General features: G+C 39.2%; 1 pseudogene; it reads right to left on the reverse strand.

Annotated features, from left to right (window-relative positions):
- Positions 1 to 1,690: 1,690 nt before the first annotated feature.
- LOC135968174 (large ribosomal subunit protein uL23 pseudogene) lies at positions 1,691 to 2,513 on the reverse strand (annotated as a pseudogene).
- Positions 2,514 to 18,617: the final 16,104 nt, after the last annotated feature.

Here is an 18,617-nt window from a genome sequence, read left to right on the forward strand (position 1 = left end):
ACAAGTTTCTTATCCTAGCTTTGGTTTTGAGGCCTCTGTGTTCTCCTCTTGGGTTGGAAGTTAATCCTGGCTTTTTGTTTCATGGTGTCTCTGTGATCTTGATCTTGCTCTTTTCATGGGAACTTCTCAGTTGACTAAATTCTCCCTTCTCAAACCTCTGCTGACTATGTGTTCCACCAATATGGAGCTAATTCTACTTCCTTTCCTGTTTGCATGACTTTACTAAGAATAAGAATTATTTAGAACTTTAATGGCTCCTTTGAGAAAATTTTTATCTTCCAAACTGCCTCCTTTTAGATCTTTCCCTTCCCATTTGAGTCTCTCAACTCCCTACAATCACTGAAACTTTAGGCACCCTGCTCCATGCCTTGGAGGCTCTCAACATGCTCAAGAATCTGCAAAAGCAAACACCTGGGGCTGAAAAATAAAACAGAAAAAAAAATTATTTCTCAGCCTCTGTAAGATTGTATGTCAAAACAAAAGAAAATCTTACATATCTCCAAAATTATTAGCGAGAAAAAAGCTTTAGCCCTCATATGAAGAAGGTAAAAACTTGTTCCATTTTCCAGAAACACAGTTATAATACAAATAAAAAATGGGGCAAAGACAAAAACCAAGTCTTCTGTATAAACTAGTAAATTTTGTATTATTGTAATCACATTAGTCAGGGTTCTCCCGAAAGGCAGAATCAACGTGATATATGTAGATAGATAGATGAGAGAAGACTCATTAGGGGAATTGGTTCACATAATTATGGAGGCTGAGAAGTTCCACGATAGCCTATCGCCAAGTTGGAGAACTAGGAAAGCGTAGCATGGCTCAGTCCAGGTCAAAAGGACTCAGAATGAGGGAAGCCAATGGTGTAACTCTCATTCTGAGGCCAAAGGCCTGAGACCCTAAAGTTCTGATGTCAAGGGCAGGAGAAGAAGGATGTTTCCATTTCAGAAGGAGATAATTCCCCTTTCCTCTTCCTTTTCGTTCTATCTGTGTTCTCAACCAATTGGATGGTGCCTGTATTCATCCATTTATACACTGCTATGAAGAAATACCCGAGTCTGAGCAATTTATAAAGAACAAAGAGGTTTAATGCGCTGACAGTTCCACATGGCTGGAGGGGCCTCACAACCATGGTGGAAGGGGAAGCAAAGACGTCCTTCTTCACATGGCAGCAACAAGGAGAAGTGCTGAGCCAAATGGGAAAAGCTCCTTATAAAAACATCAGATCATGAGAACTCACTCACTATCATGAGAACAGCATGGCAGTAACCACCACCATGATTCAATCACCTCCAACTGGGTCCCTCCCACGACATGTAGGAATTATAAGAACTACAATTCAAGATGAGATCTGAGTGGGGACACAGCAAAACCATATCTGTGCCCATCTACATTGGGTCAGGGTTATCTCAGTGTCTTCCAGAAATACCCTCACACATATGCCCAGAAATTGTGTTTTACCAGCTGTGTGTCTCTTAATCCAATCAAGTAGATGTCTAAAATTAACCATCAGAATATTTATGCCTGATTCATGGCTGAAATTTCAGGATGAAAGCTATGAAATCTCTATTTGTGTTTGTATGTCTATTAATGTGTGTTATGTATATGTGATATTTTCTTAACTCAGGTTAGCGTTGCAAAATTCATTTATAAAATTCTTTAAAAGTGTTCTAACTTGGCTTGGAAAAACATAAGCATTTATAAATAAATATTCACCAAACTCCTAGAAATATAGGAACTGGTCAAATGTTTTTTAAGTTAACACGATTTGGATAAAACTTAGTTAAATAAGGTTAATATAATATTTTTGGTGTAATAAAACAACTATGTCTTCAAAGTTACCACTATCGAATATAAAACAAACATAAATTCCTATTCTGCTTGAGTTCTACTCAAATAAGCTAATATTATACTTACTAGAAACGTAAAATCTTAAAGCTTTTAAATTTGATTCTAATTAAGTTGTCATTCTTATGAAAAACATTATTTCTTTTTTATGGTGAAAAGATATACATATATTTAGAGTTAGTCAGTTGGACTCGGTTTAGATGATCCTAATTTTGTTGCAACATCCAAAGCATCATAATCAGGAGCGAGTCGAACATATGCCTTCTTCTCTTTATCAGGTCGAATCAGGATGTTGACTGTGGCCACATCCATGTCCCAGAGCTTCTTCACAGCCTGTTTAATCTGGTGCTTGCTGGCTTTAACATCCACAATGAACACAAGTATGTTGTTTTCTTCTATCTTCTTCATGGCCGACTCAGTGGTCAGTGGAAACTTGATGATAGCATAGTGGTCAAGCTTGTTTCTCCTGGGGGTGATCTTCCGAGGATATGTGGGCTGCCTCCGGAGTCGCAGTGTCTTGGGCCACCTCAAGGTGAATGACATGCGGATCTTCTTTTCTGTATGTTGCTGTGGACACCTTTCAACACTGCCTTCTTGGCCTTTAAAGCTTTGGCTTTGGCTTTGGCTTTAGGAGGGGCAGGAACTTCCTTCTTCACTTTCGGTGCCATCTTGTGAAAAGCGAAAAACATTATTTCAAAAATAATTTGTTTATTGTAAATCTGCTTAATAGTAGTTTCCAAAATACTTTTGGTAATTTTTAACCTTAAAGTTAAGCTAAGTAAAAGATTTGCATTAAATATCTAGACCATTTATAAATAAGATACAATACTAAAACATTAATTACTGAACATAAATAATTCAAGTTTATATAATTTTCGCTTCTTATTTTTACAGAGAGACTAAAGATATTTTGGACCATTAATAAACATGTTTTTGTCTACCACAATGAGAAATTGTACGATGAGGAAACACATCCATGTAGATGTTGGGAGATGGTATACTCATACATTTTCTAACCTACTATGGAATGCTAATATATGACAGTTTATAACTGTTTACTTGTTAGTTTTCTCTGGAAAATAAAAGATTACTAAGTATTAAAATTATAATCAATATGTGTAAATAAAACTACTAGAAGCAATAGAATAACTAGAAACAACTCTATGCAAAGCATGCAAGAAAAGTAGGGCATGATTCACAAGTAAAGTAGGATGTATTTTTTATAAGGAAAACCTTACAAAAAATACAAATAAAAAGAGATATCTAACCTTCCCTGTGTTATATTTGTATCAGTAAAATGTTGTTTTCAGAAATTATATAAAATTCCTGGAAATTTGTCAATGTCCTCCTTATCCATGCTATGTGCCAGTATAGAGTTATGAGTCATAATTCCAATTATTATTTTAAATGTTGTGCCGGGTGCAGTGGCTTATGCCTGTAATCCCAGCACTTTGGGAGGCCGAGGTGGGTGGATCACAAGGTCAGGAGATCAAGACCATCCTGGCTAACACGGTGAAACCCCATCTCTACTAAAAATACAAAAAATTAGCTGGGCGTGGTGGCGGACACCTGTAGTCACAGCTACTCGGGAGGCTGAGGGAGGAGAATGGCGTGAACCTGGGAGGCGGAGCTTGCAGTGTGCTGAGATCACGCCATTGTACGCAAGCCTGGGTGACAGAGCGAGACTCTGTTTCTAAATAAATAAATAAATAAATAAATGTTGTATGCCACAGAAAAAATCAAATATCCTTGTCAACTGTGGTATAATCACAGACATTTCATACTCTTTGTCATTTAGATATTATTTCTCCCTGATGCTTTCCTGAAAGCCCCTGCGATCAGCTACAGGTCAGAATGTTCATCTCCAATACAGGACTCCCTCTGAGACTCATGGAAAAGAGTATGACAGGTACTCTGGTTAAAGACTTCTGATGATATTGCTTAAATAACTTTAAGACCATACACTTGACTCAGTGAAGATCTCCAGAAGCCTGGTGGAGAAATTGATGGGGTCATGAGACTGCTAACCCAAGATCCAGCAAGACTGGAATTGATTACGTGGCACTGAATGAACTGATGAAAATTGATTATAATTTTATAGCTTTTTAGAGCATTGCTGGTTCTTTAATGTTCTAGTTTCTGAATTTAAGAAATCTCTTTCTCTTAATTTAACTGTAACTTACAACAATTTGGTAGATTATACTTTTGTAAACAGAAATGAAGCGTTTACATTTTTTTCCCTGCCTAATCTCTCCAGAATTTTGAAATTCTTACTGAATACTCTTTTTTTCATGATGATATAGTTATTAGCAAAAGTCCAGTAAGAATCTGTTCACCTTATAACAGGACATAATTGGAAAATTTGGTTATATTATCAAGATTTTTACTGGAACATCATACTTTAGAAGTGTACCTAAGATCAGTTACGACCAGCAATTTTAAGGAAGTAAGGTTGACTATTATGGAGACAATGCTTACAAAACACTGTGAGAAATGGGAAAGTTCTTCTTCAAAGATTGTAAAAAGTCACAATTTCTTACTATAAGATTGCTATCCACTGTATGTGTGTGTGTGTGTGTGTGTGTGTGTGTGTGTGTGTGTGTGTTCCAAATCAGTTGTCCTAGCTTGCTCCGGCATGCCTGGACAGAACTAGACAAGCCCCAGCCCATAGTGTATGCCATTCCTTATTTGGAGATGCTTCCTTAACTATCCCTGGCAACTTCCTTTTCTTTCTTTGTTCTATTCCCCTTACCTAATTAAGAAAGTTTTAAACTAATAGCCAATTGGGTAAAGTGTAAAATGTGAGGTCCTATTCCAGCCAATGGTAACTGGACACAGCAGTAGGGTAGACACATCAGGTTATAAGTAACTCTGTCTCCTTTGTTCGGTGTGCTCTTGTGGCTGGACAGCTATTGAGTAGCACCCTTTCTGCAGAAAGTAAAGCTCGCCTTGCTAAGAGATTATTTGTTCCCATGTTAATTCTTTTTTTTTTTTTTTTTTAGAACACCAAAAACTTCATTCCCAACAGCACTCTGAGAAAAGTCAGCCTGATACTTACATTACAGGGTTCACAGCCTTACAGGTTAGTAAAGAATGTCATTTCCTGGTAGGCCCAGGAATTTAGGGATATTTGGGGGGACTCAAGAAGAGAGGAATTCACACAAAGCTATAAGGACTGCAGCTGAAATTTGATAGTATGTTCTTAGCTTGGCTTTTAGCCTGAATGAGGCCTTTAAAAGTCAAATCTGAGATTCTGTATGAAAACTTCCAGCAAAGAAACTTGAAAGCACCTATGTGCTCATCTCCTGTTCTTGCTGCACTTACGTAAATAATCAAGCAAAATCTAACAAAACTATACTTGAATTTAAAACAAGAATAGTCTTACTTTGATTATGGTCAAAAATGATGGTTACTACAGAGAATAATTTTATGTTTCAATGGAAAACTATAACTTGGCCGGGCATGGGGGCACATGCCTATAATTCCAGCACTTTGGGAGGCCAGGAGTTCTAGATCAGCCTAGGCAACATGTTGGAAACCCCGTCTCTACCAAAAATATAAAAATTAGATGGGCACGATGATATGTGCCTGTAGTCCCAGCTAATCAGGAGGCTGAGGAGGGAGGATCACTTGCACCAAGGAGGTAGAGGTTACAGTGAGCCGAGATTGTTGCACCTTTGCACTCCAGCCTGGGTGACAGAGCCAGACCCTGTCTTGAAAAAATTTTTTTTTTTTTAAGGAAAGCTATAGTTATTGTGGGTTATCAGATTCTAGTCTTGTTTCTTGTTTTGGGGCTATTTTTACCTCTTTGTAAACTGGATCCTGCCATCTGATGAATTTTGTCCCACAATGATACTTGTGGAATAAGAAGCCAAGTATTGTCTCTCCTACTAATGTATCTATTGTCAGTTAATTTGAAGGTCTCCAACCCTGGAACAAAGTTAGAAGAGGTAGGTTTTGCTCCCCAAAATGCATAACCAAACTGTGGTACATTCATGCAATGGAATACTATTTAGCCATAGAAAGGAACAAGCTATCAACTCACACAAAGACATGAGTGAATCTTGTATGCACATTGCTAAGTGGAAGAAGACAGTCTGAGGAGAATACACACAGTGTGACCTCATTTAATGAGACACTGCAGAAAGCAAACTACACAGATGGGAACCATTGGCTCCATGGGGTGGGGGTTTCAAGCATTTCATATGATACTTTAATAGTGGGATACCTACCACAATGCACTGGTCAAAATACGCAGAATTTTACAACCAAATGGGTAAATCAAACTCTATTCAAATTAAACAAAATTACTCAGGATGTGGAGTATCCCAGGACAGAATACATCATGTGAAAAATAATTTAACTATGCTACAAATTACTGTGGTTTGGATGTGGTTTGTCCCTGCAAAAACTCGTGTTGAAATTTGACCCCCAATGTGGCAGTGTGGGGCAGTGGGGCCTAGTGGAAGGTGTTTGGGTCATGGGGACGGATCCCTCATGAATAGATTAATGTTCTCCATGGGGATGAGTGAGTTCTGCTCTCACAGGAATGGATTAATTCCTGCAGGAGTAGGTAGTTAACAAGAGTCTGGGTTCCTTGGCTTCCCTCTTGCTTTCGTTCTTGCTATGTGATCTCTGGTGCACCCCTTGCTCCCCTTCCACTTTCCACCATGAGGTGAAAGAGACTGAGACTCCACCAGATGCAACTGCCCAATCTCAGACATTCCAGCCACCAGTATTGTGAGCCAAAAGGACCTTTTTTATTTATAAATTACCCAGCCTCAGGTATTCTGTTACAGAAGCACAAAACAGACTAAGACACAAATGTAGGAAAAAACTCACTGAAGGTGTAGGGAAAATGGTGTTGACCTAAGTCACTTTGAAAATTAATAGAATCCGTATGCTGAAGGCAAACAAACTATACTTCATCACTAGATTCTATTTTATAAAATTCTTTCCAACAGAAGCAATTGTGAACAATTGTAAAACCACAGTATCTGTATCTGGAATAAAACAATGACTTACATAAGTCGCAGATGGTAGTAACCAGGTTTCTCACTGTTGAAGTGGGAGGTTACAAATTAGCAAGGGGAGAAGGCTAGAATGATTCATGTGCTATTAGATCAGAGGTGGAGACATGAACGTAAACTTATGTTTAGTTTAATATAGATACACACAGTTCTACATAGAAAACTTTATAATTAGGTGTGTATAGGTAGGTTACACACACACACATATACTTCCTAGCATTGCTAATGAGGAACTAGTGCTCATTCAACAATGTGCTCATTCGGCAGCCAGATGTAAGTTTTCCTACCATTCTGAAAGGAATGAGGCTCTTTGAAGAAATGTCTGATACTAGAACTGGGACAGTAAATATAGGAGTCGGGATAATCTTGAAATATCAGAAAGTAAGTACTAAAAAAAATTAAAATATATCAAAGAAAAATAATAGCCAATAAAAACAGCTACTGATGGCCAACACAGGAATGAATTGTAGTGTTGAATAATAATTAAAGCTGAAAGTAATTATCTAGGTGTCTGTATTTGTATACACAGGTGAATAAGAAAACAGAGTTGCATAGAAATCTCCTTTGCAAAAGAATTCCAAGTAATTGATGTAGACGCTCAGCCATCAATAATGTGGAGCCAACTCCTCACTCCGTAACTGTGGGCTCTGCACAGTGACTTGCTCCAAAAGAACACATGCAGTATGGGCAAGGAGGAAAAATAACTTCACAGTGGAGAAACCTGACAAACAGTAGCTCTTCCAAATGATTCAAGTGAACATAAAAGGTGACAGTTCACCTTGAGAACATGCAGTGACAATGAGGGACATTCTACAAAATTCCTGACCAATCCTCCTCAGTACTATCAAGGTCATCATGACATGGAAAGCCTGACACACTGTCACAGCCAGGAAGAGCTCACAGGGATGTGATGACCACATGTCATGCGTGATCCTGGATGGGATCCTGGGTCACAGTAAGACAGAACCAAGGGCATCCAAATGAAATATGAACTTTAGTTAATAATAGTCTATCAGTATTGGTTCATTAACTATGACAAATTATGTAAGATATTAATAAGCCATGTGAGACACACTGATAGAAGATGTTTATAAGAGATGAAACTAGGTTGCAGCTACATGGGAAATCTCTGCATTTTTGGGGGGGCAATTTCTGAGTAAGTAAAAAAAATGATGTAAAATAAAACTTTATTGAAAACAGTTATAATTTTTGAATACTTCTTTGTTTAATTATTTATACCACGAATTACTAGTAATTGACACTGTTAACTAGTCCTGTTTTTTTAAATAAGAGCATTTATGACACAAAAAATTAAACAGTACAGATTGATATATAAATCAAATGCTCTTTACATGTTTTCTGTTAGTCACACATATGTGTAAACTTAATTATCATACTTTTTTCTTGTGCTGTAGTTGTGTCCTGGTTCATTCTCTAAAATGCTATTCGCCTTAGACCGGGAAAAAAAACCTTACAGACTCTGTTTCAATTCATGGCTAAATATTTTCAAAACAGTGACTTTGTAAAAATATGTTCCAATGGAAAATTGATTCATTGTGATGGGATCACTTATTCCAAAGACTTCCTGTCTTCATTTCGTGTCCATGGCTACCTTTTAGCCATAATACAAAAGAATTGCCCATGTGTTTCTTGTTGTTCTGAAGGGTTATAGATATACAGGGGTTGGTTATATTCATGTTTATTTACATATATGTTTAAAATTGTCCATATAAGGGTTTTAAAGATTCCATTGGAAGCCTTATGTTTTAAAATGTACTCAGAATTTGTTTTAACCAGGGATGTTAAGACCTGCAGACATGGAAGTGACTGTCCCATTCAAACTCATAGATCCCTAGAAATAGGAGGCGCAGGGACGCCCCAGGCAGAGGCAGGAGAGGGGAAGGCACGGGCAGGATCCTCTGCTGTAGTCTCTGTGGGACAGCAAGGGCAGGCAGGGCAGGCAGGCTTAGGCTGCCCAGCGTTAATAGCTTCAGCAGGCTCTGGGGCATAGGGGCCATTTCTAGTTGTCTAGTACCTCACCCTGTGGTGATTAAGGAAGGGCGGTATTGTCTCCTACAGTATCAGAGCTAGATAAAGTAGGTGGTTAGGAGTATGGGTTCTGAATTGGTAGTTTAATTGGCTGGTCCTGGGAAAGACAATCTTTTCCCAGTATACACTAGATGCTAGAGCGTCAAGAAAACAGAAAATAAGAAAATATAATTAATGCATCCTGTGTGTACAGATGGAGTCTTCTTTTGCTTCCCCAAAGGAAGAGTCCACAGGATCCTGGCACTCCTGGACCTGAGGAAACCCTGAAAATGTTGGTATCTGCAGATCCTCTCCAAAAAGAGGTCGCCAATCTCCTAAGACTACAAGCTGATCCCAGCATTCTGGGAGCCAAGAGGGAGAAAGAATCCGCTGATCTCCCTGCTCAGTAAATTGGCTTTCACTAAATACTGTCTTTGCATAAGCAGCATTATCCAGTGTCCTGGAGCTTAGAAAAGTTCTGTTTCAGTATCTGAAGAAAATAAATTGTTTCTTTTTCTGATGTCAGGGAGGAGCATTTGACTGCCAGTGTGGACTGAGGGGTCTTGGGATCAGTCTTCCCAATGTGCTTTGAACCGACCCTCTGTGTCTGCCTCACCATCTCCTCAGCTTACCTAGATACTTGGGAACCCTAACACAAGCCCTTCTAGGAGTCTGTGGTGTGGCTTAGCTGCCTCTGTAGGAATCTCTTGGGGTTAAACATTTTCCACTCTGCTAAGTCAGTGCCATCTGTTCTTTGGCTTCATCTTCAGAAGACCCTGAGCCCTTCCCCACCCTCCTTGCCCCACCCTCCACACCAACTGCGTGGCGCCCTTGAGGCCATAGGGTTGCTACCATAGGATTTTTGTATTGAGTGCTCTCATTCCAAGCAACTGTGAGAGATTTCTATGGCAGGGCCTCCGGGTTCCTGTCAAATTAAATTGTAGTTGAGTGGTGGGTGCTATTTAAGAAGCATCCCCCTTTCTCCTTCCTAACAGAGCCCTGAATTATTCAGTCACGTGGTTTGAAACGTGGGGTGGGTCCCGGTTGACTTAACCAGCACTGTCTCACCCTGTGTCACAGTTACTGGTTCCAAAGTGAGTGTATAACTGAGGCTCATGCCAGGTGCCACACAGCACTCCCTTGGTCCCCCTAATGGACTTTGGGATGGGCGGGGTCTGAGTTGTTCCAATTAGAGTCAAATACAAGTTGCGCTAGGTTGTTAGGAACAAGAGTGTGCTTGTTCATGCTCCCTCTTTGGTGAAGAATGCAACCTCAGAAATTGTTCCTGGAGATTTTGCCACATGCAGAATTATTCTGGCTTCACTGAAGGCAGAGCAGAAAATTGGGAAGAGACTGAGTCCTGGTAGCATACATGAGCTTCTGTGCTCAGATTCACCCTGAAGCCTGGCCTCCTTCTGAACTACCCACCTGAGTCAATAAATTCCCTTGTATTTAAAGTAAAATTGAGCTGGATTTTTAGTTACTTGCACCTGCAGGTGTTCTGTGAAGCTGGTACTGTGAGTTTGCATCTGAGAATATTTACAGTGTTTCTCTCATGGTTGAGTCAATCATTTCAAGGATGCTCTGAGGGTAAAAAGAACGATGAATTGTGAGGCAGTGAATTGTGCTGCCAGGCACAATTCATTGGACAATAGAAAGCCTCATCTCCTGGGCAGTAGAAAGTTTCATTGTACATAAATTACATATCTTGTTTCTGTCTCAACCTCTTATTTTTTCATATGCAAAGGAGGTAAGGAAATCCAAATAAGTCCAGCAGCTAATATGCCTCTCAGACATGATCCAAAACAGAATTGAATTATGTAAGCCTTGTTAAAATTCATCATCATCATTCATATTTCTGAATATTTAAATTAGAAATTCTGAAAAAGTAGTTTGTTTCAGAGGTAGTTTGTATGTAGGTAGGTATTTTTTCAGGATCAAAAGTTTATTTTTTATTATCTCATTGAGTTTAATTTACATATAACAAAATTTAGTAATTTTAAGTGTACAAATCAATGCATTTTGACAAATATACATATAGTCATGTACACAACAGTACCATTAAAATACATTTCATTACCCCCAAAATTCTCTTGCATGCTGCTGTAGTCAGTGACCCCTGCCCCACACCACAGCTTCCGGCAGTTGCTTTCTTTCACTCTAGTTTTGTTTGTCTTAGAATATGATACAGGCCACATGCAATGACTCAGGTCTGTAATCCTAGCACTAGATTGAGAAGTGGGGATCACTTGAGCCCAGGAACTTGAGACCAGCCTGGGCAACATGGCAAAACCCCATCTCTTAAAACACACACACACACACACACACACACACACACACACAAATTAGCCAGGTGTGGTGGCACACCCCTTTGGTCCCAACCCCTTTGGTCCCAGATACTCAGGAGGCTGAAGAATCACCTGAGCCTGGGAAGTCAAGGCTGCGGTGATCTGTGATCATATCACTGCACTCCAGCCTTGGTGACAGAGTGAGATGTTATCTCAAAAAAGAAGTATTTGATATAAATGGAATAATATAGAATATTCTCTTATACCTAGTTTCTTTCAGGTATTCTAATGCCTTTGAGATACGTCCATGTGATTTCCAGTGTATATGTCATTCTTATGTTGGGCAGTAACCGTTGTAGGAATATATTACAGCTTATCTACTCTTCAGTGATAGACTATTTTAAAAATATTTGGCTATTAAGAAGAAAGTTGTTATGAATACTTATATTCAGACCTTTGTGTCAACAGATTTTCACTTCTCTTGGTTGAAAACTTAGGAGGAATTATTATTTTTTTAGGTTATGGATTTTTAAATGATTGTCAGTTGCCAGTTACTTTAAAAAAAATGTAAGTTCTTAAATTTTAAAGTTTAGGATGCCTGACTACCCTGACAAAAACAAGCAATGGGGAAAGGATTTCCTATTTAATAAATGGTGTTGGGAAAACTGGCTAGCCATATGCAGAAAACTGAAACTAGACCCCTTCCTTACACCTTATACAAAAATTAACTCAAGATGGATTAAAGACTTAAACATAAGACCTAAAACCATAAAAACCCTAGAAGAAAACCTAGGCAATATCATTCAGGACATAGGCATGGCCAAAGACTTCATGACTAAAACGCCAAAAGCAACGACAACAAAAGCCAAAATTTACAAATGGGATCTAATTAAACGAAAGAGCTTGTGCACAGCAAAAGAAACTCTCATCAGAGTGAACAGGCAACCTACAGAATGGGAGAAAATGTTTGCAATCTATCCATCAGACAAAGGGCTAATATCCACAATCTACAAGGAACTTAAACAAATTTACAAGGAGAAAAAAAAAACATCAAGAAGTGGGTGAAGGATATGAACAGACGCTTCTCAAAAGAAGACATTTATGTGGCCAAGAAACATATGAACAAAGGCTCATCATTACTGGTCATTAGAGAAATGCAAATCAAAACCACCATGAGATACCAACTCATGTTAGTTAGAATGGCGATCGTTAAAAAGTCAGGAAACAACAGATGCTGGAGAGGATGTGGAGAAATAGGAACACTTTTACACTGTTGGTGAGACTGTAAATTAGTTCAACCATTGTGGAAGACAGTGTGGCAATTCCTCAAGGATCTAGAACCAGAAATACCATTTGCTCCAGCAATCCCATTACTGGGTATATACCCAAAGGGTTATAAATCATTCTACTATAAAGACACATGCACACGTATGTTTACTGCAGCACTATTCACAATAGCAAAGACTGGGAACCAACCCAAATGCCCATCAATGATAGACTGAATAAAGAAAATGTGGCACATATACATCATGGAATACTATGCAGTCATAAAAAAGGATGAGTTCATGTCCTTTGCAGGGACATGATGAAGCTGGAAACCATCATTCTTGGCAAACTAACACAGGAACAGAAAAGCAAACACCGCATGTTCTCACTCATAAGTGGGAGTTGAACAATGAGAACACATGGACACAGGGAGGGGAACATCACACACGGAGGCCTGTTGCAGGGTCGGGGCCTAGGGGAAGGATGGCATTAGAAGAAATACCTAACATAGATGAAAGGTTGACATGTGTAGCAAACCACCATGGCACGTGTATACCTGTGTAACAAACCTGCACGTTCTGCTCATGTATCCCAGAACTTAAAGTATAAAAAAAAAATAAAAGTCACAGGATGTTTATGATAGTATCTATTACACTGATGTTGACATCACACATGGCTGACTATTTGGAGACTCCAAGTGAAATTTCTTGCAGTTCTCAGTGCCAGGAAAATACGTATTTCTGGATAAAAACTCAAAAATTTTAGAAAAACTTCCAAGTTTCATAGTCTAGAGCTCTAACACTGGAATCTTCCAAATTTAAGGATTAATGATTTACCTAAATCTAAAAATACTAGGTTGCAGATGTATTTAAACAGTGTGCCTAGGTAGTATGCTTATATATTAAGATTAAAATGGTCTTCTAAAGTTTATTAATTCTAATATAACCTTTATTGTTTCATGTAGACATATCTTTCTGGTTCCCAGGATAATTTAAACAATTAATTCTAAGCAACTATTAACTTAGTTCTAGATTGGGATATCTATTTATGCATTTGAAGCTTTAGATATGTATTTCAAATCAGAAATGTGTGCTGGTCATGGAAAGTTGTGACTTAGAGCCTCAGGTAAGTTTTTTTTCATGTGAACATACTGCTTCCAATTGTTGTTATACCCAGAGCAGACAATTAATAAATACCCTTGGAACTGAATGAGTGATTAACTGCAAATATCACAATACATCTTCTTAGCGGGAATGATAATTAGACATATTTAGTCCTTGCTGTAACCTAAGAAAGGAATTCTTTTCATTAAATGTTTAATGTCTCACCCTGTTCATACAGCCGGAGTTACTGATTCAGTTTGATGTGAATTCAGTCTTATAAAAGACCCATCATTAAAACCTGCACTTATGCTTCCTATAGTATTGGAACTTCCAACTTGTATACAAAGTAGATATCCTTCATATTCTTAAAAACCACAAGAAATCTCCCTTTATTCATAATAAACACAGAATTAGGTATTCTATTAAACTGAACAATAGAACTCACTGGGAGTGACCACATAAACTATATCACGAATTGTCAAAGTGTCTGGAAAAGTCAGTGGGCCATTTCGCTCCACGCTGTGCCATGAGCCAACCAAGAGGGTTGTCAGTGACTCTGCGTGGGTCACCCAGGGCACGTGGTGCTGAGGCTGTCAAAGAGCAAGACGGGGCTGCATCTAAACTCAGGCCTCTGCTAAGTGTCCGAACTCGGGCAAGATGCTAAAGACTTTAGAGACGTTTCCTTTTCTATGATTGGGGTTATAACACTCACCCTGTCAGGTTCTCGTGTGCGTTGACAAGGCCGGCACGTGACACACCAGGGGCAGAGCTGGACGGGAACCTTCTTCCTCAGACATCAGGGTCCTCATGAGCATCAACAAAATAAAGAGAGCAGGAGAGCAGGAGAGCAGGAGAGTGGGGGAGCGGGGGAGCGGGGGAGCGGGGGAGCGGGGGAGCGGGGGAGCGGGGGAGCGGGGGAGCAGGGGAGCAGGGGAGCAGGGCATCTCCAGCTGTGTCGGGACTGCAGCAGGGACTCAGCAACAATCAGTCTCTTTTTCTTGTTTCATCCAAATCATATATTTAAAAAATAGGTGGGGTTATCATGGATGTTTATATTGATTCCTGGGATCAGACAAATATACCTTTCCTTGTCATGCTGTTTTCTCTTCCCAGATGGTTTGAAGAGCTTCGTTTTGGACTTGATATTCCTGGAGTGCATTTCTTTTTCTAATTAGTTCAGTCTTGACCCTGAGCCATCACCCCTCCAGAGTAGCAGGATATTCCACTCCACCATTGTTGGGGTGCCACAATTTCACTACTAATCAAAGGCTCCTTGGTTACTGAAAAATGAGAGACGTACCTCTAATAATCAGTCTAGATTGTCACTGCTCACTTCCTCATTTTCCAATTCCACAGGGGCCCCCCAAAGCCCGGAAGGTCTCATTTCAGACGTCTTATAGACCATGGGAACCAGGAAACACTGGGAACCCTAGGGCCAGCACCCACCTCATTTGCACCCTGTCTCTGTTTCCATCACCCTATAGATATTGCCACAGAGCAGTGTTGGGACCCACTGGAGATCTGACTGCTCCCAGTCTGGGAAACTGCCTTCTCTCCCTCCACTGATATCGTATTTCTACTTTCCACCCCACAGAAATCCTTGAACTAATCACAAAAGGGATTGGTAGTTACCTGGTGTGAAGCAGAGCTGAGCCAAAGGATGAAGCAATATTGCAATGGACTCTGTCATTGATATCACTAGTTCGCAAATCTGTTACCACTATGGTCAAATTTTTATATTCACTTTAAAATTATAACTCATTCTGCTCATTGTATTCAAGGCAACATCTACCCTAAAATATACTCAGGCATTAATTTACGCTCTTCTGTTTACAAATGAGAATTCATAAGCAAATTGAGGTAGCAATTACATTTTTTTAAACTGAAGGCAAAACAGAAGACATATACACATACGTCAGTGAAACAAAACAAAGAGCCCAGAAACAGACTGAAATACAGCCAGCTGATCTCTGACAAAGGAGCAAAGGCAATTCAATGGAGAGAGGAGAGTCTTTTTAACAAATGATGCTGGAACAAATGGACATCCATGTGCAAAAAAAAAAAAAAAAAAAAGAATCTATAAACAGACCTTACACCTTTTACAAAAGTTGATGCAAAGTAGATATTAGATCAATATATGAAATGCAAAATTTTCAAACTCCTAGAAGATAACATAAGGAAAAACTCTAGATAACCTCGGATTTGGTAATTCTTTTAGATACAACACCAAAAGCATTATTCACGAAGAAAAATATTGGGAACTTGAACTTTAACATAAAAAAACTTTAGTTTTGTGAAAGATACTGTTAAGAGAACAAAAAGACAAACCAGAGACTGTGAGAAAATATTTGCAAACTATATCTAAGGATTCATATCTGAAATATGCAAAGAACTCTTAAAACTCAATAAGAAAACAAACAACCCAATTAAAAATGGGTAAAAGCTGAACATTTATGCAGATGGAAATTAAGTATATGAAAAGATGCTCTGTATAATGTCTTATTAGGAATTGCCAATTAAGACGACAGTAAGATACCACTACATACCTATTAGAATGGCCAAAATCCACAAGACCAAAAACAGCAAATGCTGGTGAGGATGTGGAGCAAAAGAAACTCGCATTCATTGCTGTGGGCATTATGTGACATTTTGGAAAAGGGAAAATTACATAGATAGCAAAATGATCAGTGGTTGACAGGGGTTGGGGAGAGGAAAGGATGGATGGGCAGAGAGCCTTGGCTGTTTAGGGCAGTGAGACCACTGTGTGCGATTTCACAATGGTGGACCCACGACAGTGTGCAGATGCCCACACCCATTGAATGCAGACCACAAAAAGGTATTAATTACATAAGCCATAAACTTTCATAATGGAATAAATGTTTTTTAAAAGAAGATAGTGTTGTTCAGTTACTGTCTACTTTCTGAAATGGAGATGGTGGAGCGCTTCCATGGTTGTGAGGATAAAAATAGATTAGAGAATGTAATAACTAAAATAGGTGTATAAACATTGTTAAACTATTTTATTCTCATTTTAAAAACATGCCTTAAATATATTTGTTATGCTTTACAATTGAGCAAGTAGTGCAAACACATTAATATAATTCTCCTCTAGCTCCACTGAGAAGCCAGGACTGCAGGGCTTCAGTGCAGGACTGCACAGCTCCACCTGCACCTGCCAAATGCAACAACCTCTTTCAGTGTCATTAAAATATTTCAATAGGAGGATTGAGTTTAGATCCAACCTGTGTTTTCTCCCCTGGAAAACAAAGGTTTTTTTGAAACAAAGAAGGTCTTTACCGTCTTCATCCGAAATGCTGAGGCATCTGCAATGTCTGCTGTAAGTGACACCAGGCTCTCCTCTGAAATCTAGCAATGGGAAAATAGACTGTAGATTCTGCTTTCAGAAAGGTGGGAATCAGAACTAAGTCAAAATGCCATGTCCTCATTCATAAACATCTTATTTTACAAATTCCACAGGTTTAGTTATTTTGGGATTAATATGGGCCTATATTAAAGTGCATTTATTAATTTAGCATGAATTGTTCAAATGCATTCTGGATCCTGAGCTGACATCCAGCAATGCTGAGTGTGTGCCTGTGTGAGTCACCAGCAATGAAGAGCCTCAGGTTATTGTATTTATAAAATGAAGGGGTTTAGGCTTGCTCTGATTTTTTAAAAACCATTTTTAACAGTAAAAACTGTTTTTCTTGCTATATAAAAATGTACAAGAAAAACTCAAACATTACAAATGATAAATTATAATTTTATTAATATAAATATTTTTGTGAGCTCAATTTATATGACTTAGTTATTATAAAAGAAATGAGCAAGGCCAGGCGCGGTGGCTCAAGCCTGTAATCCTAGCACTTTGGGAGGCCAAGACGGGCGGATCACGAGGTCAGGAGATCGAGACCATCCTGGCTAACACGGTGAAACCCCGTCTCTACTAAAAAAATACAAAAAAACCAGCCGGACGAGGTGGCGGGCGCCTGTAGTCCCAGCTACTCGGGAGGCTGAGGTAGGGGAATGGCGTGAACCCGGGAGGTCCAGAAACACCGTTTTTACATTGCCATAGCTAATGTTAACATCTCCTAGAATAAAGGGGGGAGTCACCACCAAGGGTCAGTTCTGGAGTGAGGGCATTATTCTTTTTGCATATAATGCAGTGACTCCACATTGCACCAGTGGCTTGGTCAAAAAAGACAAAATTTCTGGGGAATTAGTGTTGATTATTTTTAGATATCATAATCTTGGCTTTATGGACACCTTATATTAAACAGATCTCACTTGCCAAATGCCACAGGATGCAGGCCAACAGACAGGCTCCGAGGGCTCTTGTGAGCTGGAACTGCCATATAAGCAGAACCACAAGAGAGATGGAACACTGCCCATATCCAACACAGCATAGCCACCCTGAAAGCCTCACCCTTTCTTTTAGAAATGTGTTTAGATTTTATACACTTTTGCTAGATTTTGTTATGTAAGATTTATGTATTGAAAGGTCTTAAAGATTTTTAAATGTTGAGTAAAATGTTCACGAGTATAGTTTATATATATAGATGTATATGAAACAAACCTGTCATATAATTTATTTTCTTTAAAAACAAGGCACTGGCTGGGTACAGTGGCTCACGCCTGTAATCCCAGCACTTTGGGAGGCTGGGACGGGCAAATCATGAGGTCAGGAGTTTGAGACCAACCTGGCCAACATGGTGAAACTCGGTCTCTACTAAAAATACAAAAAATTAGCTGGGCATAGTGGCAGGCACCTGTAATTTCAGTTACTTTGGAGGCTAAGGCAGGAGAATCACTTGAACTCGGGAGGTGGAGGTAGCAGTGAGCCAAGATCATGCCACAGCACTTCAGCCTGGGTGACAGAGTGAGACTCCATCTCAAAACAAAAAACAAAAAACAAGACCCTTATACAAATTACCCTTGGAACTTTTATTTAGAATTTAAGGTTATTTGGGGTTTAGTGTCATGTAAACAAAATTCTCCAATTGCTAGGGTCCTCTTGGGGTGCTGCATTCCTGTAAGACATGATCATGCCAGAAAAA

Source organism: Macaca fascicularis, chromosome 18, assembly GCF_037993035.2.
Source record: "Macaca fascicularis isolate 582-1 chromosome 18, T2T-MFA8v1.1".
Lineage (NCBI taxonomy): Eukaryota > Metazoa > Chordata > Mammalia > Primates > Cercopithecidae > Macaca > Macaca fascicularis.